Source organism: Ursus maritimus, unplaced genomic scaffold (assembly GCF_017311325.1).
Source record: "Ursus maritimus isolate PB19 unplaced genomic scaffold, ASM1731132v1 scaffold_32, whole genome shotgun sequence".
Taxonomy (NCBI): Eukaryota; Metazoa; Chordata; class Mammalia; order Carnivora; family Ursidae; genus Ursus; species Ursus maritimus.
In genome coordinates this window covers 10,833,855-10,861,020 of record NW_024425786.1, presented here as the reverse complement: position 1 = coordinate 10,861,020, position 27,166 = coordinate 10,833,855, and the positions used below count along the sequence as shown (strand labels likewise).

Below are 27,166 nucleotides of genomic sequence, written 5' to 3'. Positions count from 1 at the left end.
AACGGTACCTTGAGACCCACTGCTACCTGAGGACTTCTGCACCCCCGACCTGGCACAGGTAGGGCGGGGTTTGCTAAATAAGCAGATTCCGGGACTCCATGATGGACTCAGAGAATCCGAATGTGGGGTGGGGCCCCGCACCTGCTTTTAGCCAGCTCCCCAAGGGCTCCTGATGCTCACAAAAGCCTTGGAACGCTCATCCCGAGTGTGGACCCAGGCAGAGCCCAGGAAGTCAGCTGGACACGAGAATGCAGAGACAGGTGGGGGGAAGGAAGGGCAGGTGACGCTTGGAAGAGCCACAGACTGGAAGGAGGCCAGGGAGGACCCGAGACGGATTTATTCCTCCACCAAGACCGCCTCCTGGCTCTGCCCAGGGACTCCAGCCACGTGGGCCTCATGTGGCCTGTGGGTGAACTCAGCAAAGCGCTAACACCTTAGTCAGCGTGGCACTATTGGGCCAGGGTTAAACGTTCTGGCTCCGGAGTTCGGGGGCCTTGGTTCAACTCCCAGCAACACCACTCCCTGGTTGGATGAGTCTGAGCAAGTGACTTTGGTCGAGCTGTAACAAGGGTCGAATAAAATGTGGGGCTTCTCTCAGGCAATTACCGGAAGGTCATGAGCTCGAGGGGGCAGAGCATTACAGTGTCACGTGGCGTCTGTCACACGGTTAGTACTGAAAGCGTTAGGACTTTATCCTGCTTCCTCTTTAGGTTTGGGGATGCATTTGGTGACTCCTGACAACTGAGAAACTGTCCTCAACCCATATGGCCCGGGGACAGAGGACGCGGCTCTTTCCTGCGTCTGGCCGGACAGCATCTTTCCCTCGGGCTGCGTTCGCCTCCTTTCCATCTCAGCTGCATTGCATCTCCTCCAAGATGTTCCGAATGTACCCATTTCTTAGCTCTGTACAGATAAATGACGGGGTCTCCTGCTAGCCAGGGAGGCCCAGCTCTGCAACCTGAGTGAGGGGTGGGGTGGGGAGCAAGCCACGTCACTGCACCGGTCTCAGTTTTCTCATCTGTAGAGTGGACACGATACCAAGCCCACCTTAGTGCACTGTCGTGGGGGCTGCAGTAAAACACTGTACACCAGATACACCAACGAACCTGGCGCCTGGCTCCTAGTAAGCGCTTGACCTGTAGCCCGTGTCACCCTCCCTCCTGCAGCGACTGTAAGCCCCGTGACCAAGGACCCTTGTCAGACAAAACCACAGCCAAACAGGCATCCAGGGCCTCAGGATCCTCCGTGGCATCAATGACCGGAGAAGTGGCCGATGACTGTTCCTCAGGACCCCTCCCCACATGGCTGGAAGTCCCTCGATGGTGAAAGGAGCTTTTTCTGGGCTGTTCAGCACCTGCTGTGGCGTTAGGTGGCTCGGGGAGAACAGACTGCATTAGCTAGATTCCTCCCTGCCTTCCACCTCCAGCCAGAGTGCATTCAGATTTCGAGGGGACCTCCGCGGTGGGATACCTGAGGCCCAGGCGGGATGAGTGAAACCAGGAAGGACCCTGGGTTTGTGTCTGTGTCCCTCATTTCAGAAGAGAAGGTGGGAGCCATGCAGGAGGGAGGAGAGCCAGAACACAACAGTTTCAACCATCATGGGTGGGACGTAAGCACGGGAAGGAGGCCCTGGATGCCTCCACTGTCATTCTCATCCACGGTGACAAAGACTCAGGAAAGCAGGACCTGGAGGGACTCTGCCCAACGTCCCTGACAGCTGGGGACTGGGTCAGAACTTAAACCCTGTCCCTACGTCAGTGTCCTTACATGTGCCTCTTGCCAGGGGCCAAATCAGGCCATCTTAAGGAGGGGGGGGGGAGATAAAACACACAAACAAAAATCCCAGGACAGAATAAACCCCTTACAGAAGCACAGGCGGCCCAGAGAAACCACGTCCATACTAGTCCCCAGTTAAGCACACACGGGCCCTCCCTCCCCTCTCCAACCCATTGCATTTGCAACTTAGCAGCTCCCCCAGGATGAGCTGTTCTGGCCAGGCCGTGTCCTCCTTTGTCATACGACCATCCACCTCACTTCAACACCTTCCACTCTGCCCACCCCTCTCCTTCCTACCTCCTAATTACAGCACAAAGGCTCACTATTGCCCTGGTGACCTGGTCGTGAAATCTCAGTGCCCTCGGGCATTCTCCCCCCTCCTTACTCCATCCCCCAAAACACACACACCTCCAAGCCTCTAAGTGGCAGCCTGAGGGCTGTATCTGACCCGTAGAAGTATCTTCTTTGGACTGCGGAGGCTTATTTATGCTATGTAATATGGAGTGGTAGCCAATAGTGAGAGCACGGGTGTGATCTTATACATAAAACTTGAAAATCTGGTACGCCCGGTCCCAATTCTCCCAGGTAACAAGCAGCTGGTGCTGAGTCAGAGCTGTGTCCTATGGAAGGGGCCTACCTTCCACTCTGCCACAATCCCCACCACTCCCTGATGCCTCACGGCAGCCTCTCCCCTTAACACACCCCCTCCTACCTCCTTTCAGACATGTGCGTTTGCAACCCCTGTCTGCTTCTGCGTTCAGTTGGTCCCAAAGTTGTTTCTTCTCCCTTCCCAAAGCCTTTCTTTGGCCCCCGTCCACCTCCCTCCTACTTCTCAGGCCTGGCTGACAGCGATAATTACTGTAACCCACTTCTCTAAGGCTTTCTCAGCCCTCATGGCTCAGTCCAGCCATGCCAACCCTCCAGCCGCTGTGTCTCTCAAAGCTTCAAAGGAATCCCTCACAGCCTACAGGATGGGAGCGCCCGGATCCCCCCATTCAGCTTACTTCCAGCGCCAGTGTTCCCGGCGCACCTGCTTGGGCACACGTACCCGGCACCAGCGATACCGGGTGCAGGAAAACGTGCTTTCTCCCAGGAGGAGGATCAGCGCCATGTCAGGGACGTGTCCAAGGGAGGGAAACAGTCCTGATGTCACAACTCCAGTCACATGGGCCTGCCTTCCATCCTCTGCACGCTGTCCGGTCTCCCTGCATTGGGCTTCTCCCCTCCCCCAGCTGACCATGACCACCTAAGCTCCTTCCACATCCAGCTCACATGCCCTGTCTCTGGGAAGCCTCCTCCCATGGCCAGCGAGAAGGCGCTCTCCTCTTCTCGATCTTTGTCAATGCTGGTCACTTGTACGAGCCACCGGCCATTTAGAGAGGTCTGGCGGGTGTCATTTTCACGCAACTTTCTCTAACTACACTTGAAGTGAAGCAGGCAGGGCTTCACACCTGTGTTCCTCTTATCGCTGCCTCTGGGCGTTTGACATTTCTCTGGGACTCCTCTGACACCGGTCACAGAGCTGTGTGCAGCCCGAAGCCTCAACGAATCTCTGCTGACTTCATTCATTCATTCATTCAGCAAATGTTCACTGAGCAACCCTGGGTGCCAGACACAGGATCGAGCAAGACAAAGGCCTGTTCTTACAAAGCCTCTCTTCTAAACACTGGAAGGCATGGATTAAGAATTGTTCAGAAAAGAAAACAACATAAGCATAAAGGTGAGGTGGTTCTTTAGATGATGGAGGAAGGCTTCTCAGAGAAGGAGACATTGCAGCTGGGACCAACAAGGTAGCAGCGGAGCAGAATGGGAAGGTGGGAGGAGTCCCGGGTGGAGACAGCAGTGAGTGCAAAGGCCCTGAGGCAGAAGTAACCTTGGAAGATGTGCAAGGCAGAAGGGCAGCAGAGAGCCAGTTAGGAGGGTACTGCCCTAGCCCAGGGCAAAGTTGACAAACGGAGATGAACTTATTACAGATTTGATTGGGTAGGGAGAGTGGGGTGAGAGGGCAGATGATTTTAACCTGAGCAATCACGAGGATGCTAGGGCACTGTTAAGAACTGAATTTAAATCCATGTGTTGAAGCCCTAACCCCCAGTGGCATGGTATTTGGAGATGGAGCTTTTGGGAGGTAACTGGGGTTCAAGGAGGTCATGAGGGTGGGGCCCTGGTCTGATGGGATTAGTGCCCATATAAGAAGAAACTCTAGAGAGCTTGCTCTCTCTCTCTCTCCACACACGTCCCAAGGAGAGGCCATGTGAAGAGACGGCAAGAAGGCATCCGTCTGCAGGCCAAGAAGAGAGCCCTCACGAGAACCTGACCGTGCCAGACCTTGATTCTGGACCTCTCAGCCTACCGTACTGTAAGAAAGTAAGTTTTTTTTTTTTCTTTTTTTTATGTTTTTTTATTATATTATGTTAGTCACCATACAGTACATCCCTGGTTTCTGATGCAAAGTTCGATGATTCATTAGTTGCGAATAACACCCAGTGCACCATGCAATATGTGCCCTCCTTACTACCCATCACCAGCCTATCCCAATCCCCCACCCCCTCCCCTCTGAAGCCCTCAGTTTGTTTCTCAGAGTCCATAGTCTCTCATGCTTCATTCCCCCTTCTGATCACTCCCCTTTCTTTATCCCTTTCTTCCCCTACCGATCTTCCTAGTTCTTATGTTCCATAGATGAGAGAAATCATATGATAATTTTAAGAAAGTAAGTTTCTGTTACTAAGCCACACTTAGTCAGCTTGGGCTGACTAATACAGGTCCCTTCCGGAGATGGGGAAAGCGCCCCCAACAATGAGTGATTACAGATCTCTCTAGAATGAAAGATCTCAGAGTTGACACTGATAGAGTACATGGTGAGATCATGTCACTGAAGCCTACAGAGGTGTGTTTAAGGCGTGGAACGCTGGCTCGCTCCAGAATGCCTCACGTGCACTGGGGCCTCAGTCTAACGTTGAAAGCTCTTCTCCAAAGTCCCCCCGCCCCCCGCCTGCCACCTCCCTGATTTCTGACCATTAAAAATCATCCTTTCCTTTCTCACCCTTCTAGCAGCTGAAATGCCAAACCCTCTGTTTTCTTTATTGCTGCCTTTGCTTGCTTTGGGACTAACAGCTTCTTTAAAAGCTCACTTCAAAGCCAAAGCTCCTTTTATCAAATAGCCTGGCCCAGGGGGCACCCTTTCATCTACTGAGAGCAGACATTGCGAAATCTTCCAGCTCTGCTTTCTTGGAAAAGCAGTTCGTTCTATCACGACCACAGCAATTGACGGAGTGTCAAAATGACAGACAGGAAAGGAAGGACGTTTATGGAAATGTTCCAAGAAAACAACAAAGATTCCAGATTCAAGAAAACATTTTGAGATGAAAGAGGGCTGGAGGTTGGGATGGTCTTGATGAAATCATTTTTGTTTAAAGATGGAATTCGTGAAATTTGCCTAACGAAGAAATAAGCAACTGGTACTTTTTTTTTTTTTTTGAAGAAATGATTCTTTTTCAAAAATTCAGGTGTAATTGACCTACAGTGTTTTATTACTTCCAGGTGTTCGATAGAGGGAGTCGACAATTCTATACACTACTCAGTGCTCATCAGGGCAAGTGCACTCCTTAATCCCGTCACCGATTTCCCGCACCCCCCAACCACCTCCCCTCTGGTGACCAGCAATTCGTCCTCTATGGTTAAGAGCCTGTTTTTTTGTTGCTTTTATTTTTTTTGTTTTGTTTCTTAAATTCCACATATGAGTGAAATCATAGGGTATTTGGCTTTCTCTGACTTAATTTCACTTTTTCTACTTTCTAGCTCCATCCATATTGTTTCAAGTGGCAGGATTTCATTCTTTTTTATGGCTGAGTAATATTCCAGTGTGTGTGTGTGTGTGTGTGTGTGTGTGTGTGTGTGCACACATATCACATCTTCTATATTCTTCTATCAATAGACATTTGAGCTCTTTCCATAATTTGGCTGCTGTTGATATTGCTGCTATGAACACAGGGGTGCACCTATCTTTTTGAATTAGTGTTCTCTTTTTCTCTGGGTAAATACCCAGGAGTGGAATTACCAGATCACACGGTAATTCTCTCTTTATTTTTTTGAGAAACCTCCATACCGTCCTCCACGGTGGCTGCACCAGTTCGCCTTCCCACCAACAGTGCGAGAGGGTTCCTTTTTCTTTCTTCCCATCCTCGCCAACATCTGTGGTTTCTTGTGTTTTTGATTGAAGCCATTCTGAGAAGTGTGAGGTGATCTCCCATGGTGGTTCTGATTTGCATTTCCCTGATGAGGAGTGATGTTGAGCATTTTTCATGTGTCTTTCGGTCGTCTGGACGTCTTCTTTGGAGACATGTCTGTTCATGTCTTCTGCCCGTTTTTTAATTGGGTTATTTGGTTTTGGGTTTTTGTTTTTGGTGTTAAGTTGTATCAGTTCTTTATATAGTTGAGATATTAACCCTTTATCGGATATGTCACTGGCAAATATCTTCTCTCATCCAGTAGGTTCTCTTTTTGTGTTGGTGATGCTTTTCTTTGCTGTGCAGAAGCTTTTTATTTCGGTGTAGTCCCAGTAATTTATTTTTGCTTTTATTTCCCTTGCCTCAGGGGACGTATCTAGAAAAACGTTGCTACAGTCGATTTTAGAGATGTTTCTGCCTGGGCTCTCGTCTAGGATTTGTATGGTTTCAGGTCTCATATTTAGGTCCTTAATCGATTTTGAGTTTATTTTTGCATACGCTGTGAGAAAGTGGTCCAGTCTCATTGTTTTGCATGTAGCTGCCCAGTTTTCCCAACATCATTTGTTGAAGGGACTTCTTTTCCCACTGTACATTCTTACCACCTTTGTCGGAGACTGAACATAAAAGTGTGGGTGTATTTCCGGCTCTCTGTTCTGTTCCATTGATCTCTGTGCCCACTGTTGTGCCAACACCAGACTGTTTTGATGACTGCGGTTTGGTAGTATATCTTGATATCCAGGAGTGTGAAACCTCCAGTTGTGTTTTTTTTCAAGACTGAAGCAGCTGACCTTTATAAGAAACAACGCCTGGAGTATGAATGCGGACACAGGAAAAGCAAGTCTGGTTTTCATGATGTCAGGAAAACAATCTATGTAAGAAATGGCCAGGTGAAGGCCCAGATTCCTAAGAAGAAAGAGAAGACTCTGGGCCCATCTGACACACCCCCGGACGTGTCTATGCACAGTTATTAACTGTATTAAGCACCATAATACTCACATGCCAGACATTTGTGATACATGATGTCATTCGGTCCCCACGACCCTCCGTGAGGAAGGCTGGCATTACGCCCATTTTACAGATGAGTCAGCAGTATCACATCAGAAAGGGTAAGCCACTTGCCCAAGATCACAAAGCTAATAACTATTGAACCAGGATTCGAACTCATGTCTCTCTGGCCCCAGAATGTCCTTTCTGCTCCACATGTCAGGAGTTCCAAACTTGGCCGGATGTCTGAATCAACTGCAGAGCAAGTGAAAAATCTAGATTCCTGGGCCCTGCTGTCGGAGGCCTGGGCTGGGGCCTGGGAATCTCTGTTTTTGGAGGTTCCCTAATGGGTTCTAATCCAGCTGATTGATGCTCTGAGCAGAGGATTGCTGGGGTGGGCCACATCTCTGCCAGCCAGATGGTCCTGCTGGGAGAGTGGGGGAACCCCCAGCCAGGCCCCGCAAAGCACCCTTGGGCTCAGGGAGGCAGCTCCCTGGCAGGGACTGACTGATCTGTTGGGTAGCTTATGCTGTGTCAACTTGGTAAAGCTGGAATTGCTTTCCCCAGAATCCTCCTTCTTATCAGCTCTAGGTTAGAACTGGCCCAGAGAGGAGTCTGCGAAATCTGGAAAGTGGAAGCGAAGAAGCAGCCTGCCATTATGCTCTTGACGTTGATGCAGTGATGGACAGGCACCGTGGGGCCCAGCAGGTTTGAGCCCGTCCTGTCTGTGTCCAGCTCTTCTCTCGGACTGTGCGTCCTGCTGACCCACAGTGTCCCCAGGACTGCCACCGGACACCTGGCTAGGCACCCACCAGGCCACAGCTGCCCACGGGCTTCTCCACTAGCCTCCCTGTGGTCTCGCCTTGGTGGCTGGACATCCTGGTCCCTCAGTTCCCGTTTCACCTTCACTTCTGCCCACCGCACCCCCATAACCGGGTAAGATCTAATTCTTATCATAAATCCCAAATTCCATTGGTCACAGTGGTCCAGCTTCCCGGGTTCAGCCGGAATGAGGTCACCATCCGCCCTTTCCTGCAGACCTTGCTATCTTAGGCAGTGGTTCTCCAAGTGTGGTCTGGGACCAACAGCATCAGCGCCACTGGGAGCCTGTTAGAAAGGCAAGTTCTCAGGGGCGCCTGCGTGGCTCAGCTGGTTAAGCGTCTGTCTGCCTTCGGCTCAGGGCATGATCCCGGCGTTCTGGGATCGAGCCCCACATCAGGCTCCTCTGCTGGGAGCCTGCTTCTTCCTCTCCCACTCCCCTGCCTGTGTTCCCTCTCTCGCTGGCTCTCTCTCTCTCTGTCAAATAAATAAATAAATAAAATCTTAAAAAAAAAAAAAAAGAAACGCAAGTTCTCGGGCCCCAACTCTCCAGACCCACTGGATGAGAAATTCTGGGGGAGCTTCTAACACGTGCCGAAATGTAAGAACCACCCCTGTAGGCATTTAAAAAGCCTTCCTCCATCTCTGTCTAGGATGACGAACAGATTCTGGAAATATATGTGTGTAAAATATGTTGTATTACTAATGTAGTTTTATGTTATAGGAGTTTCTGAGGCCTGACCTCCTGTCTGCGAGCGCTAGTATTTACTGAGACGTTGTGCAAAGGCTCCGCCAGCTTAGTACCACCTCACCCTGACCCCCACCCTACGGGAGTGGCATTAAATTCTATTTAATCGATGTGGAATCCACGTAGTCTGACTCAGAATACTGAGTTATTTCTCTGTGCAATGGATAGAAACCGGACAGCAGCCAGAGAGCTCCTTGGCCGACCCTTTTTTTTTTCTTTGAAAGATTTTGTCAGAGAGAGAGAGAGAGCACAAGCAAGGGGAGCAGCAGGCAGAGGGAGAAGCTGGCTGCTCACGGAGCAGGGAGCCTGATGCAGGACTCGATCCCAGGACCCTGGAATCATGACCTGAGCTGAAGGCAGACACTTCACTGACGGAGCCCCCCAGGCCTCCCCCTTGGGCCACACTTAAAAGCAGTATCTCAGTCACTCGGCCGGCCGTACCCCTCTCTGCAGTAGAGGCCAGGGGGACGTCAGGGGTGCACACTGGCCTCCTCACAGGTCCACAACCCCAGCCTGCTGCAGTAAAGCCCCACCTCCCACTCCTGGAAGCGGTTCGTCTGGATTTGGAGTGGGCTTATCAGAATGGGAAGATTTTTTAAAAGCAATTATGACAATAACAACATCTAAAAATGTATTGCGCGCCTACCGTGTGCCAAGTACTTTCTACACACGGATCATTTAATCCTCATAAAATCCTACGCCTCTCCTCCCCAGCAGGAGACATTGAGCAATTGCCCAAGTCACTCCGGTCCTTAGGGCCAGCGCTTACATTTAGATCTGTAACTTTAATACAAAGTCAAACATGGTTCTCTACAGGAAATTTAGACATGGTAAATAGTCAAACTTTTAAATTCTTTGTATCTGTTTTAAAATAAAAAAAAAAAAACGGACTGCCTTTATATATAATTTGCTTTTTTCCATTAAGAGATTCGAACTGTCCTGTGTCTCCCCAGGGCCTCCGTCACCGCCATGGTTAACGGCCATGTGGCACTCCCTCGTGTGGATGTACCGTAGTCTAATGTCCGGGCCTTTCTGTTGGACATTTGGGTTATTTCCACAAGAAGTACTTGAACTGGGGGAAAACGGTTTAACTAGGGTGTGGAATTCAGCAAGACCTCCTCCCTACGACAGCACCAACATGGGGCGCTCACCCTGCGTGGATGACGTCGGGGGTGGAAAGACCCACGTGCCACGCAGCCACGTAGCTGACACACATTTATTTCAGGTGCAAACTTCCTGGGGGAAAGGATTTCATTTTTATGTGCAGAAGATGAGGTGAAAATGTCTGTGAGATTTGCTCAGCTCAGTCCTCAGGAAGAAGAGCTTGAACCCTTGGCGGAGGCATCAACGTTCTCCAGAACGCCGCGGGCTCTCCCTACCTCCAGTTCTGAGGCGACGCGCCAGCGAAATCTAGCTAAAAGCCAGCGCTCTCGTTTCTCACTACGGTATAGTGGTTAAGAATACAGACTCTGGAATCAGACGACCGGGGCTTACAACCCGTCTCTACCTCTAGTAGAGCTCCCCAAGCCTTGGAAACCAAGTGCTGAAGACAGAAGCAGCCTGGGTCCCTGAAGGACCCTGTGGAGCAAAGACCTCCCCCCCTTCTTCACCCAGCAGGTGACACTGTGACCTAACTGTCTTCAACCCTTGACACGTGGGGCTGTTTGCACAGTAGCTAGCATACTCCTGCCTCAGTTTCCCCATGTCATTGAACTGTTATGAGGATCGATGTGGTATGAGTTAATATATGCAAAATGCTATGTGCCTTTAAACTAACATGGGAGATACCTTGTAAGGTCAGACCCTCTCTCCAACCACCCAGCCAGGATCTGTCTCCCCCTCCAGGGCCACCCTGAAAACAAGGATGTGGGGGGGCCTGGTTGTTCCGCACCCACCACTCCATCAAGAATACTGACTCCATCAAGGACATTTCCCCACATGTTCATGACTTTCCACCGCAACCAGATATGGCTCTGGCTCCCAGGAATTTCCCTAAAATCTTTGTGAATGTTTTGCAGCCGGAAATCCTCTTGTCGGAAGCACGCCTGCCTCCCCCTCTCCGTGAGACATTCCCAGCGAATGGGTAACTCCATCCCAGGCAAGAACATGCATGGCAAGAGCTGCCAACACACTTCCCCACAGGCAGTGAGTCAGTAGAAATACGCAGGGCTGAAGACCTCGGGGAACTTCACGGCTACTGGCTCCGCCACGCACGGTTCCCCTTAGCCTGGGACAAAACTACTCAAGGGCTCCACCGGCTTCCGACCACAAAACGAGGGACCAATGATCCATAAATTCGGAACTTGTACCCCCAGCTGATTACACATGTTAACTACTTTCTGTCAGTAAAAGGTTGCTTTTCTCATACTTACTCGCCATGCCCTTTTGTGTAAGGCATGTTTCTTCCTCTGTGTGTGTGTGTGTGCACAGACCCCTGATGAAAGCTACTGACCCTCCACCGAAAAATGAAGAGATGGAAGTTTGCCATAAAATTTCAGCTGGTTTGTGGGTCCTCAAAGGCAATCTGAGGACCCTGACATGAGTGATGACGAGTTTAAAAGTACCCAACAGGGGTGCCTGGGTGGTTCAGTCGTTAAGCGTCTGCCTTCGGCTCACGTGTGATCCCACAGTCCTGGGATTGAGCCCCACATCGGGCTCCTCCACTGAGAGCCTGCTTCTCCCTCTCCCACTCCCCCTGCTTGTGTTCCCTCTCTCGCTGGCTGTCTCTCTCTCTGTCATATAAATAAATAAAATCTTTAAAAAAAAAAAAAAGTACCCAACAATTTCAGAACGATCCGGACAACAGTAACACTTGAACATCAAAAAGCAGTATTTAAAAGCATCTGATACACACTGGACATTTCTGGAAGCCTATACAAGACACGGTGAGCTGTGGCTATCTCTGAGGAATGAGACTGGGGGTCTGAGATGAGAAGGAGATTCATATTTTTTCACTGGATATCCCTTTATGCAGTGTGTGATTTTAAAAAATTTTTACCACGTGTAACATTTTTTTCTAATTAAACAAAAAGAGTCGAGAAAAAGTCATTTAAGAACCAGCCACAACCCACTGTGACCCTTCCTGCGACATGGGGAAGGGGCAGATCACCCATGGGGAAAAGGTCAACTTCCTTCCTGGTGGAGTAGGACCCACGTGGGATGCGGAAAGGCAAAACGTCACTCAAGGGGGCGGGGGTGGTGTGACTCGTTCTCCTGGGTGTTCAACACGGGTCATTAAAGTTCCAAGTTGAGGCAGGGGGTGATTCATATTTCATTAGGTCTGTGCACTGCGTGGTGCTGGCAGTCGGAACCGGGAAGAACCTTCTTACGGAAGTTCAGGGAGACCACTCACTCTAATCGACTTTGAGCCCGGCTGGAGGTGATGAGGATAGCAGATGCTAGAACAAAGCTAGGTTGTAGGGGGAAGACATTCGGTGGAGGCTCAACGGTCTGCCACCGCAAACCCTCTCCAAGTTCAAAGAGAGTAGCTCTGCATTCACCAGGTTGAAGTGTATGTCATCGCCTTTTCTGTGGGTCAAGGGCAGCCGGAACCTGTTATTTCCTCCGCTGTGCTGAGGACCCCGTGAGGCCGTGAGGCGCTGTGGGTGGCACACAGTAGGTGCTCACAAGAGTCTGCTTCTCCCGTGCAGCACCCCCTCCCTGGATCCTCAGCACGACACGTTCAAGTGTGGCCACTTCGTATAAAGACGCTCTCACCGGACAGCCCCGGCCATCCCGCTCCTAGGTGTTCGCTCAAGAGAAATGAAAACCATGTATGTTCCTACTCCAACGTGCACGTGACTGTTTGTAGCGGCCTTAGTCGTGATCACCCCGGAACCAGAAACAATCAGTAAACGGATTGACATTCGTTACATCCGCCCAATGCAGCAGCACAATAGGAAGAGCCTCAAAGCGTGATGCCGAGTAGAAGCCAGACTCCAAAGGCTTCATACCGTCTGATTCTATCTGTATGACGTCCTGGCAAAGGGAAAACTCTGAGGACGGCCAACACCAGCGGCTGCTGAGGACCAGGGGGAGGGGAGGGGTTGGCACAAAGGGGCAGCTCGAGGGAATTTGGGGGGCTAATGAAACTTTTCCATCTCTCGATTGTGGTGGCCGTTACACAACGGTTGGCGTTTATCAAAACTGTGGAACTATACATGAGAAAGGGTGAATTTTACTGTTTGTAAATTTGGAAGGATGTACGTGACCTCATGACCTCAAAGACAGAGCGCTGGGAGGGTGGGGTGCGAGCTTAGGCCGCTGTTAACAACCAGGATACACTGGCGGCTTCATCAACAGACACGGACTCCTCCCCGTTCTGGAGGCTGGAAGTCCAAGGTCAAGGTGCTGGTAGATCTGGTGTCCGGTGAGGGCCCGCCTCCTGGCTGTGTCCTCCTGGGGCCTCTCCTGGGTGATCCCTCTCTCCTCCTCCTCTCAAGGGTGCTAATCCCATCGTGACAGACTCACTCTCACCAACTCATCTAAACCTAATTGCCACCCAAGGCCCCACCCCCTCATATCAGCCCTTCGGGAGCAGGGCTTCAACAATGAATTTGGCGGGGACAGAAACACAGCCTATAACAGGTGGTTTTCACAGGGGCAGACGAGTGCGCTGCAGTGTTTCAGCTTTGTAAATCCGGGCAGGGAGAATCATAAAGGAACCACCAGGACTAGGGGCCAATCCAACGCGAGCCCTCTACAGCTCGCAAACACCTTCCCCGGCAGTCACCCTTGGGGGGTCCACTAGAACCCCAGGTGATTTTAAAAAAATAAAACATGTTTCCCTTATTATAAAAACAATGCTTCTTTATTAAGCAAACATTAATAAGTCCAGATTAGCAGAAAGGAAATGAAAATCGCCAAGTGCCCCACCATCGTAACTACTGATGATAGCTATGGTGATGGAGTGCAGACTTTCTCGTGTGTTTTCTGAACAAACGTACTTTTTTTTTTTCTTCCTTCCTTCCTTTCTCTCTCTCTCTCTCTTTTTTTTTTTTTACAAAAATGAGATCATACTGCAACATGGCTTGGTGACCTAACTTTTACAACGTTAATAATATAACAAACAATTTTGCACATCATCAGTATTCATCTAAACCATAACTTTTAGTGGTTGAGGAATATTCCGGTACGTGGAGGACTCATAATTTACATAACTAACCGAGCCTCTACGGCCAGACACATACGTGGTTTCTAATTTTATTGCTATTTTAAAAAATAACAGTATTGAAACTAACTCCTTACACAATCATGTTTCCTCTAGATAAATTCTTGGTATTGAAACTGCTGTGTTTTTTAAAGTGTTGACGTGCATTTCGGACTGTCCTCGTCCCCACCATGAGCTCCTGAAAGATTAGCGTTCTTTTTTTAACTTAAAATTCTGAAACGTTCAAAACATTTAAAATGTCCTATGTGAAAGATGGTATTGTTTTAAGTGGTATTTTCTTTAATATGATGGGGGTGAAAGTTGGGGTTTTTTCCCATGTGCTTACTGGCCAAGAGCATTTCTTCTTCTTCTCCTTCTCCGCCCCCTCTTCCACCTCCTCCTTCCCTTCCTCCTTCTCCTCCCCTTCCTCCTCCTCCTCCTCCTTCCCGTCCTCCTCCTCCCTCCTTCTCCTTCTTCTTCTTTGAGCTCTGACCTGCTCTGCTTCCTGATGGGTTGCAACGACAACTATAGAACAGCACATGGAAAATGTCTTGCCATTAAAGTTTAAAACTCATCCAGTCACGAGGGGAGAAGCAATTAAGACACTGGCTCCATCGCTTCAAAAATGTCAATGCCACAGAAGACCAACAAGGTTTGGGGACCATCTTGGATTCAAGGAGACTAAAATCAATGGGTGGCCCAGGGGATTAAGGAGGGCACTTGTTGCGATCACCACCGGGTATTGAATGGAAGCGTATGGAAGGTATTGTACACCTGAAACTACTACTACACTCTAGGTTAACTACCCGAAATTTAAACAAAAACTTAAGGGGCGCCTGGGTGGCACAGCGGTTAAGCGTCTGCCTTCGGCTCAGGGCGTGATCCCGGCGTTATGGGATCGAGCCCCACATCAGGCTCCTCCACTATGAGCCTGCTTCTTCCTCTCCCACTCCCCCTGCTGTGTTCCCTCTCTTCGCTGGCTGTCTCTATCTCTGTCAAATAAATAAATAAAATCTTTAAAAAAAAATAAACAAAAACTTAAGAAAAATAAAATCACTGGATGATCCCAATGTGGACCCTGATATCATGGGGACTCTTGAATAAGGGACAATAAATTAGATAATACCGGTGTATCGTTGTTACATTTCTTGGTCGTTTCTTCTTCTTTTCCCCCCACGTGCTTGTTGGCCAACAGCACCTCTTCTTCATTCCACTTCTTGTTTTGTTTTGTTTTTGGTTTCTTTTTGTTTTTTGTCTATTCCATTTCTTGAGGGCATCTGACTTTTCCTTACTAACTGGAGAAGCTCGGTACGTGTTCCGGAAACAGCCCCTCGCCGGCTGTGTGTTACAAATGTTGTTCTAGGTTACCATTGGCGGTATTGAAGTTTTTTAAGTTTAGGAGCCTAATCTATCAATCGTTTTCAGTCATTTCTTTTATAATTTTACCCTTTACTATCATCCTTTAAAATCCCCCTCCAACAAGGGGCTACAGTAATTCTACGGTGGCGAAGGCTTGCAGACAGCACTGTTCACCAAATGATCGAGGACAGTACCACCGGTGAGTCGTGCTGCTGTATAGTGTGTAAATCCTTATGTGATACAATGACAAGGACACTTCACCTCCGTCGCATTCCTTCCCCGAACCCCAAATCCCAGTCCAATCACGAGACGACATCAGACAAACCCAAAGTAAGGGGCCTTCTAGAGAATACTGACTAGTACTCTTCAAAGCTTTCAAGGTCACAAACTTCAAGGAAACACTAAGACACTGGGATAGACCAGGAGAGATGAAGAAGACAGGACAACTGAATGCCGTGTGGTGTCCTTGAATGGACCCCAGAGCAGAAACAACAACAAAATAACCTGGTGACATCCAAATAAAGTCCGCCATTTTGTGAGAATAACGTGAATTTCTCGGCTTTGTCACCTACGCCGTGTCAGGTAGGACGCTAACATCAGGGGAAGCTGAGTGAAGGATATAGGAAAGCTGTATTATTTCTGCAACTTTTCTATAAATCTAAAATTATTCCAAAATAAATAGAGTTTGGGGTTTTGTTTTGGTTTTTTTTTAAGAGTTTTGTCTAGGACAAAGAATGGTCTAGGCAGAAAAGCAGAAGGAATAGAAAGAGAAAAACTATCACGGTTCATGGCTATGGGTGGGGGTGTAGGAGGGAGGTGGAGGCAGGAAGGGGTTCGGGTTCCTTACAACTCATCCATTGGTTGGGGGGAGGGGTTGGGGCAGCAGCAATGGGTCTGGAGAGGTAAACTGAGTCTGAACTCTCGAGTCCGGTATTTAGGAGTGTCTAGTCTTCATTGAAACCTAAGGGTTTTAGCTTAGCCTTGATCTTGCAGGCAGTTGAGGGAGTGGTAAAGATTTTAGTTCTGGGAGTATATGATTATTGGTTACTTCACTTATTTTGTATTCTAATTTACTGATTCCTCGCTCCGCCCCAATAAGGCGTCAGCTCCACAAGAGCAGGGACCATATCTCTCTTAGGGACCATGTCCCCCCCAAACCCAGAACACCTGGCCTATAGAAAGAACTCAATAAATATCAGTTGAATGAATGAGCCTCACTTCCAAAATGGCTTTTAAGAAGAAACTGTATAAAAGGTTTTTCCCATCCCACCCTTCACATCCAGTATCAGCACATGTGAATTAATCTCTTCTGCAGCTCGGGGCCTCTCCCCAGGCTGTTGCTTCAGCCAGGTGCTCCCTTTTCTCCTGCCGACGTTCTACCCCCCCTTCAGATTTCAGCATAGATTCAGTTTTCTGCAAGCCCGGCCTTGACACTCCAGGTCTGGGAGAAATTTCCTCTTCCCGCTCCTGGGCTTCCTCATCACTGTCGGCTGAACTACGTTGGTGTCTTTACAGTCGGCTCCCCACCGACCCCTCAGACCCATCAGCCCGGCTTGTGGGCGAGAGCCGGCCCTCTAGTTCACCATTGGCACACAGAACATCCCAGCACATTTGTGAAAAGCCACAGCTTGTGGCGAGCCAAAGATAACGCCCCCCACCCCCGCCAGCACAGAATGTGCACCTGTCACTGCTTGAACACAAGGACCCAAGGACACCTCCGATACATAATTGCTATTGTCCGCACGGCTCCACACTTCTCCAAACTAATGAAGATGTCATATTTGGGATCCAAAAGTGTGAGCGTTTGTTTTTATTTTATTTTTTTAAAGATTTTATTTATTTATTTGTGTGTGAGAGAGAGAGAGCACAAGCAGGGGGAGCGGCAGAGGCAGAGGGAGAAGCAGGCTCCCCGCTGAGCAAGGAGCCCGATGCAGGACTCGATCCCGGGACGCTGGGATCATGACCTGACTTGAAGGCAGATGCTTAACCAACTGAGCCACCCAGGCTTCCCGAGTTTGTTTTTTAATCATATCCTCCTGCACCAAGTATCGACAAACCATGCCTATACCCTAACCGGCACGTGCGTACCTCGAAGATACTGCGGGTTCGGTTCCAGACCACTGGAATAAGTGAATATCTCAATAAAATGAGTCAAATGAATTTTCTGGTTTCCCAGTGCGTATGAAGTATGTTCACACTAGGCTGTAGTCGATTAGGTACGCAATAGCACTATGGCTAAAAAAACAATGTACATACCTTAACTAAGAAATACATAATTGCTAAAAAATGCTAACCGTCATCTGAGCTTTCAGCAAGTCATGATCGCTAATCACAGATCACCCCACAAAATATGATAATAATGAGAAAGTTTGAAATATTGCGTGAATTACCAAAATGTGACACAGAGAGGAAGTGAGCAAATACTGTTGGAAACACGGCACCAAGACACCTGCTGGACGCAGGGTTGCCACAGACCTTCAATTTGTAATATACGCAGTCTCTACAAAGCACAATGACATGGGGTACCCCTGCGCACGCCCAGCCAGTAGGTGTGGGGAAATGTAGACAAGGGTTAGGTAAGTAAATTCTCTCTCTCTCCCAGACTAGATGTAGAGAGGAAAACGTGGCAAAGACCTAAAATTCACCAAGAATTAGAGCCACCTGGTACCATAACCTGAATCAAAGAAATAGCAGAACCTTCTGGAGACATCCAGAACTGTACATCATATGAGGCCACAATCTTAAAAAAAAAAAAAAAAAAAAAAATAAAAAGCAAAAAGCATCAGGAAATGCAAATCAGAACCATAATGAGATATCACCTCACACCTGGCAGAATGGCTACAATCAAAAAGGTAAGAAAGAACATGCGTTGGCAAGGATGTGGGAGAAAGGGAACCCTGGTGCACTGTTGGTGGGAATGTAAATCGGTGCAGCCACTGTGGAAAACAGTGTGGAGGTTCCTCAAAAAATTGAAAATAGAACTACCCTCTGATCCAGCAATTTCACTACTGGGTACTGATACAAAGAAAACAAACACACTAATCTGAAAACACCATGGTAGGTGAGTTCTCATCCTGGACCTGCCACAATTTGCTGGGAGACCTTGGGTCCATCACCTCTAGGGCCCATCACCTCTAGGATGCTTCCATTCGCGAAGCTCTGGGGACATTAAGAAAAGAAGACATGCCAGAATGGACTTACCAATCCTGTGATGGGTTTTAGATGCTGTCACTGGTAACAATGTTCTGTGCACCGGGCAATAGAAACTGGGCCATTAGCACGACAGCTATGGGCTTTATGATAAACATGAATTCCTAGTGTACATTATCAGTGCAGCCTGAGGGGGACTCGGCTGCGTGGGGAATGTGTGTTTCAGGCCAACAGCGTGGCTGATGCGGACTTCGGCACGTCATTCCGAGAGGTGTCAGAGGCCTACATTTAGAGTAGACCTAAGAGGAGAGCCCACCTGCCCCATACAGACTTTCTGTTTTCTGGCCTCTGTCTCTTCTTCTAAGAATTGAGGTGGCTAGACGAGCACTGGTTTCCAGCCTGTGGTTTAGCATTGTTTTTAAAGCCATAGAACCTTCTTAAAGGAATCTTTCACACCCCTGACATCTGGAACATTTGTAAACAGAGCTTCCTTCCAGCTGGCCCTGCCTCCCACCACTCAGCTCTGTCCCTGCAAACCCCTGACTGCTTCTGGGACCCGTCCAAAGAATTCCAACTTTCCCAGAATCACAGTATAAAAAGCAGTGGACCGTTAACACCATACACAAAAATTAACTCACAATGGATTGAAGACTTGAATGCAGGACTTGAATCCACAAAACTCCTTGGAGAAAACAGAAGCAGTAAGCTCCCTGACATTATGATTTTTTTTTGGATCTGACTCCAAAGGCAAGGAAAACAAAAGCAAAAATAAACAACTGGGACTACATCAAACTAAAAAGCTTCTGCACAGCAAAGAAAACCATCAACAGAATGAGAAGAAAACCTACAGAATGGGAGAAGACATTTGCAAGCCATGTATCTGATAAGGGGTTAATATGCAAAATATATAAGGAACTCACACAGCTCAATAACAAAAGAAACCCACAAAGAATCTGATTAAAAAATAAGCAGATGATCTAAATAGAGGTTTTTCCAAAGAAGACATGCAGACGGCCAGCAGACACATGAAAAGCTGCTCAACATCACTCAGCATCAGGAAATGCAAATCAGAACCATAATGAGATACCACCTCACACCTGGCAGAATGGCTACAATCAAAAAGGTAAGAAAGAACATGCGTTGGCAAGGATGTGGGAGAAAGGGAACCCTGGTGCACTGTTGGTGGGAATGTAAATCGGTGCAGCCACTGTGGAAAACAGTGTGGAGGTTCCTCAAAAAATTGAAAATGGAACTACCCTCTGATCCAGCAATTTCACTACTGGGTACTGATACAAAGAAAACAAACACACTGATCTGAAAACACCATGCACCCTTATGTTCACTGCAGTGTTATTTACAACAGCCAAGACATGGAAACAACCTAAGTATACATCAACGGAGGAGTGGCTAGCAAAGACACGATACAAATATTTATATACATAAATAAATACTACCTAGCCATAAGAAAGAATGAAATCTTACCATTTGCAGCAATATGCATAGACCTAGAAAATATTATGTAAAGTGAAATAAATCAGAGAAAGACAAATACCACATGGTTTCACAAATAGGCGGAATCAAACAAAACAAATAAAGCAAACCAAACCCCAGACGCATGAACACAGAGACTAGATTGGTGGTTGCTACAGGGGAGAGGGCTTGGTGGGGGGGGGGGCAAAATGGGTGAAGGGAATGAAGAAATACAAACTTCCAGTTACAAAACAAAGAAGTCATGGGGATGTAATATAGTCAATAACGTCTTCATAACTTTGTCACGTGACAGACGGTAACCAGACTTACTGTGTTGATCATTTTGCAATGGATACAAATGTCAAATCACTATGTTGTCTACCTGAAACTCACATAATATTGTATGTTAACTGTACCTCAATTTAAAAAGAAACCCAATGGACCACAGCAAGGGCTGCCCACGGTTCTTACCATGCAGATGGAAATCTATTTATCTGGTGACTCAGTGCATACCCATATACAGATAATTGAGATGAAAGTTTTAGTAAAGAATGGTTCTCACGACAGGAGATGCATTTTGTTTTCTAAGTCTGCTTTCTTCTATTTCACTTTTTAAAAGCCAGTGGAAAACTACTTAACTGATTTTAAAACCCACTAAGTTGCTGCCCACAGTCTGTAGACATTGGCCTAAGGGATCCTCCAAGATCACTTCTAGCATTGACAATTCATATGGCATTAACGAAGCTGTGTTCCTGTTAGAGTCTGAGAGACGACGCTAAGAGACCCTGTCCCAAAGGTGACGTTATCAACCTGGAACACCTGAGTAGGCAACAAATTCTCTGCTTGGGCTTGCCATCGAACCACTTGCTGTCCAAGAAGCAGGGCTCGGAGACAAGCAAGCCCAATACAGTACTGATTTTCCTAGGGACCCACACTTGCCACCCCAGTGCCTACTCCTGGGGAGATTCAGGGCAAGGGGTGGTAACAGTGGGGTGGGAGCACTTGGCTGGGTTAAAAACCAACACAGCAAAAAATCAGAGGAAACGAAGACTTCTCTTTCCCTCCCATAATCTTTGGATCACGCCCATCCCACTGAGATGGCTAGCCTCCTCCATTTCTAAGGGACTCACTGAGAATCTATCTTTGCTCCAGATTTTGTAAACATGGCCCTTCCCCGAACACCATGGTGGTGCAGAGAAATGGCCCCCTGGAGTCCCACACGGTGAGTAATTTGCACAGCGTGCTAGGATTTTTGGTTGCTGGAGTGTTCTGACATAGCCACAAAAAGCTGGCCTTCTGAGAACCTTCCAGCCATCAGAGGGTAGAAGCGCCTGAGATTGACAGGTTAGAACCGGTGTGCTGTCAGACAGGGAAAATACATGTTATGACGATGAACCAGGATATTAAACAGCAGAGCAAGCAAACGAAAAATCTGCGTAAACACCGAACTATCCACAGTGGTTGCCAGCATATCGTGATGTTTTCCCGTCCAGGTTTTCTACAATGAGGACGTACTTCCTTTGTAATCTGGGGGAGAAAACAACTTTAAACGCCTGTCCGTTCAGAGGTATATCATAAAGTATGCTCAGAGGAGCAGCAAGTAAGGTTGGTTAATTACTAGCTTGCTCCCTGGCGTGAATACCAGTTTGAACAGATAGGACCTGAAAATGTCAAGATATATACTCCTTGATGTGTACCCCTCGTCTTCCGGGTCCCTCAGCACCTACTCCTCCTGGATAGGTCACTGTGGACATCTCTAAAGCACCTGCCGGTGTGGAGTGTAGAAAGAAAGAGGTTTCTGAAGGGGGCTCGTCTGGTTTTATTGTTTTGGTTTATTTTCAAGAACCATCCCTGAAATCAAGGAAGTGGGGTCTAGTCCTAGCTCTGAACTCAGGCGAGTTCCTTTCCATTCCCGGGGCCTCAGTTTCCCCATTTGTAAAATAAGCAGATTAGATGTTCTGATGCCTAAGGTCCCCTCCGGCTCCAAAATTCTAAGAGTTAAAGGGACCAGCATTCAGGTTTAAGGGCTGCTAGGTCTCATAAATCTAGGGCAAGAGAGAATAAGAGACTGTTGGCAGCTTAGCCCAAGTAAACAACACTGGCTAGAAGGCCAGGCCAACCAGCCTGGGGAGATAAGGGTTGGGGCCGAGGGGAGGGAGGAGTCAAGAATCAGTCTGAGGCCACAGCTAGTGGGGGAGAGCTCAGCAGAGACTCTTGGAAGGCTGCCTCTGGCCAGTGTCTTGGGGCAGTCTGGCCTGAAGCAGGGAAAACCTGTTTCTTGGGGGAGCCAGAGCTCCCAGGAGGGGCAGCCAGTGCATCAAGGGTCAATCCAGGACCAGGAGAACAAAAATGTTGCCGGGCCAAGCTGGGCCACCTGTCCAGGCAGGGGAGGAGCCAGACTCTAGAAGCGGCCAGCAAGATGGAGATCCCGAGAAACCACAAAACCTGTACTAAACTGGGGTCTAAAACAGGTCTCTGACCTGAATGTGGCCAGGTCTCCTGGGAGAACGCAGAGCGGTCGGGGGTGGGGGGGTAGCAGTCCCAGTTCTGCTGCTGACTTGCTATGTACGCTTCCCCTCTCGAGTTTTGTTAATGAGAGGGGTCCCCTCCACCCACATCATTCTGGGGTCCTCCTGTGGCTGGTGAAAGACAGAGTGTGGTCACCCTCCAAGCAAAAGGAGACTTCCAACATGGAAGATGCTCTTAGAGCTTGTTAATTGCAAGAACGACCGGTCCAAGCTTCAGAACAGACACAACCAAAGTGAAAGCAAAAGCCAGGAGCCAGAAGCAGACCCCTCCCCAAATCCCCAACAGAAGACATCTGAGCTTCTGGAACCTTCTCAGCACTTAGGGAGAAAACTCTCCTCAGTCCCTCGAATTCCAGCTTAATTTGGAATGGGGAGAAGAGAAGCCCAGAGCTAAAGCCCCTCTTCCAGCCCTAGGGTCGTGAGGGGTTTACTGCCAGCCCCACGAAGGGAGAGGACATTTACCAGAACCGTGACCCAGGAAAACAGGAGCCCTAAAAGAGGCAGGCTGCCCTGGAGACGGGCTGCTGGCTCTGCTTCCAGCTCTGCCATTCCTCACGCAGAAACTCCTAGGTGTTGTGCCTTCTGGAGTCTGGGAGCAGGAAAGCCACAGCTGGAGGGGCTCGGGCCCTGCCAAGTCCCCAGGCACTCGCCCGCGCTCTCTGGCGGAGACAGGCTGGCAGTTTGGGCCTCACGCCAAATCCACAAACCTCCCCTTGAGCAGTGGTCACGTGTGAAGACCCCATTCATCTGTGCCTCCTGTGCGAGGCTCCACTCCAGCCCCTGTCTCATTCCCACCGCCCCCGGCCTGCAGACAGCCTCCTCTCTCCCAGCAGCCCTCCCCAACCTCTCATCCACTTCTGCACCGAGTTGTCTTCCTCACGTATCAACAGGATCAAATGACTCCCCTGCTTAAGGAACTTGAATGGAATTTGTGTCTGTCTTTGTCTTTCTTCCCCAGTGACCCATCCTGAGCACCTAGAACAGGGCCTGGCCCACAGAAGGCACTCAGTCAACACCTGCGGAATGGTTTCCAGACGACCACAGGATAAGTCGCCCGTGCAACGACCAGCCCCCTGCCTATCTCATCTAGCTCATTCCAGACCCTCCATTCCCTTTACTTTCCCCACCTTCCCACAAACCCAGCCGCCACTGCCTCAGCGCACTCCCCCAGGCCCACCACACCCCGTGTGCCTTTGTACCTCTATGCCTTGGCTTGAGCGGTTCCATCTGCCCAGACACCCTTCCTCCCCCCCACCCCCCAGGGACTCTATCAATACCCTGTTGCATATTCCAACATCCTTTTCTTATCAGGACCTCCTGGCATGCTTCAGCCTGAGTTATTTCTCTCTCCTCTTCTCCCCTAAGCCTTGTAAGGAAACTTCCTACAGAGCACTTGCCATGTGCCAGGCACGAAGGTCCCACCTGGGAGGTTATCACTACCATCGGACAGATGAAGAAGCCGGAGGCTCAGTGAGGCGCGTCACACAGCCAGCCAGTGCTGGGGCCTGACTGCATCACCACCTCGGAGCGACGCCTGTCGTTTACTACTCACTAGGCTGGGAGCTCTTGAGGTCCCCTAGGCTCTGCATCCCTGGGGCAGGCCTGGCCCTGCTAGTGCCCAGGAGGCCCTAATCATCCCACCACTGGACAGAACATCGTGACGAACAGATGAGCCGCCAGCCTCCTCCCCTTGCCCTCTTCTGCCTTTTGTCCCAGTCTGGGCAGTTCCTCTGGCAAGCTGCGGAGGGAAGCATTTGGAGGGTAAGGGGCTCCTTCCCAATTCCATTCGTTCCTATCAACTTAGGTCAAGATCCTTGTGTGACAAGTCTCCAAAGTGTGAAGGGCGCTCACAGGTCCCAGAGCCGACCTTTCACTACAGAAGCCATACTCGAAGAGCACCACGTCGAACGAAAACCAAAAACCAGCACTAGAGGGTAACCCCTCTCCCGCGGCTCGCCCGGGCGGGCTCCGACTCCGCCCCCGCCGGTCCGGCCCCGCCCACCCAGGCCCCGCCCGCGCCGCTCCGGCAGCGCCTGGGTTCCCGGGCCTGGACCACCCGCACTGCTAGGAGGGTATCTGACGCTGGCCACACAAGCTCATCCGAGAGTGCACAGGTGCCCCAAGGCTGCTACCGGCCAGGGAGGGCCCAGGCAGGGCTGGGGAACCAGCCGTACATCCAAGTTTCCTGTTTCCCCCACCCGTCGGTTAGGAAAGCTTACTTTCTCTAAGTGACCATCCCTTTCAATTAGACTTGGCACTCCCAGGCCACACACCTCCCATCGGGAAGCAGACAACAGATCTGATTTGGATTTTAAGTACTTGCTGTGTGCTAGGTACGAGTGCCCCGCCTCATCCCAGGAGGGTATCATGCCCATTTCACAGTGAAGAAACTGAGTTTCACCCTACTTTTCTCACGCCCGATTTCTCACCGTTTTGTGCCTCTAGCACGTAAAACATACACACGAATCTAAATCCCCCCAAAGCCCCGGTTTCCAGAAAAGAGTTAGGGATGGGGGAAGGGGGATCAATTTGGGAAGCGCCAGGGTGGTTTCCGGGGACTTACTGGGAAGTTCTGCTCTAAGCACGAGTGGAAGGTGCCTCTTCGTCGAGGCCAAGGGTTCGAAACCCACCTGGCAGATGGCACCTGTCCTCGCCAACAGGGGGCCCCGGAGGCTGGTTGCCCTCCCCTCGCCGAGGTCAGCGCGATGCCGTGGAGGCGGGGTGCCCCGCACTGGCGGGGCGCGGCTCCAGTGGGTGCGGGTTCGGAGTCCTCTCGGCTGCAGACCCGGGACAGGAAGCTCCCGGACGGACGGACAAACAGACTCCGACAGCCCTCGACTCCCTCCCCGGCCCTGCCAACAGTCACTCCGCGGCGCCGCGGAGCGGAAGGCGCGGCGGCGCAGACTCACCCGGGCGGCTGCGGGTCCAGCTCGGTCACGGTCGGGCGGCCGGGGACCCGGGGCTCCACGACCCGGTACCCCGGGCTGCCTCCTTCGGGGCGCTATGATCCCGGGGCCGGAGGCTCGGGGTGTGGGGGGTGGGTCTCGGTCGAGGGAGGCGGTGGCGGAGAGGGCGCAGCGCCCGCTCCGGGACCGGGATGGGGACGCAGGAAGCTCTGCCTCGGAGCGCCGGCGTGCAGGAGGGAGGGACCGCGAGAGACAGAGGGCGGGGCGGGCCAGGAGCGGCCTCCAGCCCCGAGAGGCACCGCCCACCAGTCGACCCTCCCCCCCCCGGCCCGCCGCACCACCCCCAGGACTGGGAAGAAGACCCGAGCTGCGGAGGGAAGGCACCTACTCTCGCGTCGGATGGGGTGGGGGGGTGTCGGCGGGTGGGGGGACGCTGGGCCAAGTCCTTCCCCGACCCCCGCCACTCCGAGTTGGCTAAGCAGGGATGGGGGAAGGGAACAGAGCCCAGACATCCCCACCCCCGGCCGCGGAGTTGGATGTGGGGGTGGAATGGGGGACGGTGACTCGGGCCGGGAGTCCAGGTTATTTAACTGTTATGTAGAGCTGGGAGACCCCCCCCCCCATACCCCACTCGCAACTCAGGCGCGAATATGCAGGTACAGCACTGAGGACCCACCTGCCGCGCCTTTACCTGGCCGGGCGCTCACCTGGCCACCCGGTGCGCCGGCCTCTCCCTCCACTTCCTCGGGAGGCCACCGCCTCCCTCTTCACCACTGGGCGTGTTCGGGGCGCTGGGACCCGCCTGCACCGCCCAAGGCTGGTGGTTTGCGAGGTGACTGATGGGTGGAGGTGGGAAAGGAGGAAGCAGGTTTTTAAAAAACGAGTCTGTTCCTGCCCTCGGCTCGGCCCCCCACCCCACCCGGTCCCCTGCACGCCTCCTGTGGGTTCCCGGTCGCACGGCCCGGGTGGAGCCCGACCCGGGTGGAGCCCATTTCGGGGGCCCGCGCCTGCATGCATACCGGATGCGGGCGCCCTGTCCAGAGAATCTTGCCTACTGGATGCTTTCATTCCCAGCTTTCCGGAGAACTTTCCCAGTGAAACACCGGCCGTTGTTGGCCTAACCACCAGGTTGCAGGCAGTGGCCCACCAATGCCTAGAGCCCCAGAACTGCTACCTGAGGCCTGGCTCGGGGGAGGGTAAACCCCAACTGGTGAGGTGCCTCTGACTGGCTGCGGCTCTGCCTCTGCTCCCCCACCTGGAGGTTTGCCCTGGAACCATGCCTCTCTGGTGCCCAAACTGATCTCAGCCAGACCACAAAAAAACCTGGATGCTAAACCTAGAGGGAGAAGATAGCCCGCTGCCTCTCCCAATCTTAGATTGTTTTGAATTCCAAGAGAGGCCAGGTCTGGGGTCCCCTTCTCCCCCAACTGTCCAATTCTTTGAAGTTAAAACCCTGAGAAAGGCCAATAGGCAGCTGGCCAGGTGTCAGAGAATCCAGCTGAGGACAGAAGGCGCCTCCTACTGGGAATCTGCTGTGTCCAGGACAGAAATTAGAGGCCCTGGTGGAATTGCAATCAAGTTCACTGTCAAGCTGCCAAGTTCATGGGTGCACATCATCCAAAGGTGTGTATACCTATCGTCCATTGTTGCTTTTTAACTTGAACAGAAACACTTCAACAGGTGCCTGGTGTCCACAAATAGGCAAATTTGGGGCTGACTTGTGATTTGGGGATGAGGAAAGCATTTAGGGAAACAGCGATGAATCTCCATGAATATAACAACTTATTCCTCACAGCCTTACTATGGACCCATTACCAGGTTGCTACTCACTTCCCAGCCCATTTAAGCCTTTTTAACAACCGCAGGGAGGATTTTGGTTACACCCACTTTATAGGAGAGAAAGCTGAGGCTTCAGGAGGTGAGGTCATCATTTGCCCAAGGTCACACAGCTGGGAAGTATCAGCAATTAGACCCCAGTTCATTGGCTACAGAGCCCGTGCTCTCCCATCTTTGGAAGAATTCCTTGTCACTCTGCACAGACTCTCTCCCCT

The 27,166-nt window shown here is 50.4% G+C and overlaps 1 protein-coding gene across 3 annotated transcripts in view; it reads right to left on the bottom strand.

The window, feature by feature from the left end:
* TMEM51 (transmembrane protein 51) overlaps positions 1-25,331 on the bottom strand; it is a 79,868-nt gene extending 54,537 nt beyond the window's left edge. Inside the window, exon 1 of one of the 3 annotated variants that reach the window (XM_040645808.1) lies at positions 25,119-25,331. The gene's annotated coding sequence lies outside the window, so the exon portion shown is untranslated. Of the gene's footprint in view, positions 1-24,839; positions 24,986-25,118 lie in introns of those variants that run through there. The other 2 variants (XM_040645804.1, XM_040645806.1) reach the window with 2 other exon arrangements.
* Positions 25,332-27,166: the final 1,835 nt, after the last annotated feature.